General features: G+C 37.5%; 1 non-coding gene across 1 annotated transcript; it reads left to right on the top strand.

Moving 5' to 3' along the window:
• Window positions 1-212: 212 nt before the first annotated feature.
• Window positions 213-320, top strand: LOC136519160 (small nucleolar RNA R71). The gene has a single exon (XR_010774721.1). It is a non-coding gene; the product is annotated as a small nucleolar RNA R71 (small nucleolar RNA).
• The last annotated feature ends 1,556 nt before the right edge of the window (window positions 321-1,876 follow it).

Genomic DNA, 1,876 nt, shown 5'->3' with positions numbered 1-1,876 from the left:
GTGCACACACCTCTTCAGGTACTTCTTCACTCTTATTGCTTGTATGAATACTTCCTTGAGACCAGCCTTGATTAGAGGTTATCTTTTCCACAAGAGTTTTAGCTTTTCCAAGGGTGAGTGACATAAATGCTCCTCTAGCAGTTGCATCAAGCTATTCATTAGCTTTCTGAATTAATTCATGATAGAAGCCTTGCATGAGCAACCAATCTTCCATCCCATAACGAGGACAATTCGAAATGTATTCTTGAAAATGCTTCCATGCCTCTAGAATGGTTTCTCCTTTCTGTTGTAGCAAGTTAGAAAATTTTCCTCTTAAGGCATTGGTTTTGCCTATAGGAAAAAACTTTGCTAGAAAGGCCTCCGAATATCTTGCCCACGTATTGATGTTATCTTTGTTGGTGTAGAACCACAACTTTGCCCTTCCCACTAACGAGAATGGAAATAGGCGAAGTAGTATGATATCTTGAGCAACGTCCTTGATGACAATTGTGCAGTTGATCTCTAGAAATTCTAAAGATGAGCACTAGCATCTTCGTGTGCCTTTCCACTGAATGGGGTAGCTTGCACCAAGTTGATGAGGCTTGGCTTGAGCTCAAACTCAAGGTTATCGGTTTTGAGTGTTGGTCTAGTGCAGATGTTCTTGGTGCTTGGAGTAGAGAATTCACGTAGAGTCTTGTCAGCCATAGCTTCAGAAGCTGGTGTTGAGCTTCCTCTTGATTGGTTTGTTTGTGGTTAAAAGTTGTTGGTGAATCAAAACCAATCCTGCAATACCCTATATAAGATATGAATAAAGACAAACAAGGGTAAGCCTGTTAAACCAGAGATAGTTATGATTTCATCAATAAGTATTTATTTGATCAATTCTCTTTTAGCCTTGTGCCCCTCCCCGGCAACAGCGTCAGAAATGCTTGTTGGTATTTTTTAGCATCACTCTTTACTAAGTTGTCAACCCTAGCAATGATGCCAGAAACGTGTTGCTAGTAATTATTGAGAACACTTGTAAATTTATATATCTATTAAGTATCTACAAGCGCACAGATAATATACCATTGTAGCATTTCACTTAGGAGTATACCAGGTATCGTTATTTATATTTTTCCACAGGGAGGAGCGGTGGGGTGGCTAGATATATTGACAAATATGTAGAATTATGATAAGATCATTAACTCAACTCTCAAGCTATAACAGGGGTAAACCATATGATAAACAAATGATAAGTGTAAGGCATTGATAATAATAATCCAGAGATAGGAATAAATACTCATAAATATAGTATGGCTAGGCAGGAGATTAATTAAGAGAAAAGATTTGTAAGTTATTTCTTATTTACTAAGTCTTTTGTACACTCTAGTATATATACTTTCATCTATAGCATAACTCTATATCTATGCATAAAGAACATTACTAAGGAAGATCAAGAACAGAGCTTGACTCCATTCACAACTAGGTTCTATTTGTTCTACAAATGGGAAGTGAACTACAAAGGACTCAACGAGAGTGTCACACTCGTGATCTACCACATGGCCCAGAGTGTAGAGTGCATCCACAGGTAAACAATATTTAAGCACCACGCTTACATAATGTCAACCACTTAACTCACTCGAGTACTGAGCTAAGCACTTTGCGAACATATGCATAAATTCATCATCAATCACGACTATATCAAGCATACTACTAGAGCAAACTAGGAACATAAGAAATAGAAACAAAGTATTGAAGTAGCACAAAGTCATGAAATATAGAGGGATACAATGGCTTTACCAGCCTCCAGACAATGAATCTAGAATCCTAAGCAATAGCCCAACTCTACTTGAATCTTGCTAGCTAGCCTATACTAGAACTTGAAGAATTAGAGATCTATTCTATTCTTTGGAAA

This window comes from Miscanthus floridulus, chromosome 17, assembly GCF_019320115.1.
Source record: "Miscanthus floridulus cultivar M001 chromosome 17, ASM1932011v1, whole genome shotgun sequence".
Classification (NCBI taxonomy): Eukaryota; Viridiplantae; Streptophyta; class Magnoliopsida; order Poales; family Poaceae; genus Miscanthus; species Miscanthus floridulus.
This window is presented reverse-complemented; position numbering and strand designations above follow the sequence as displayed.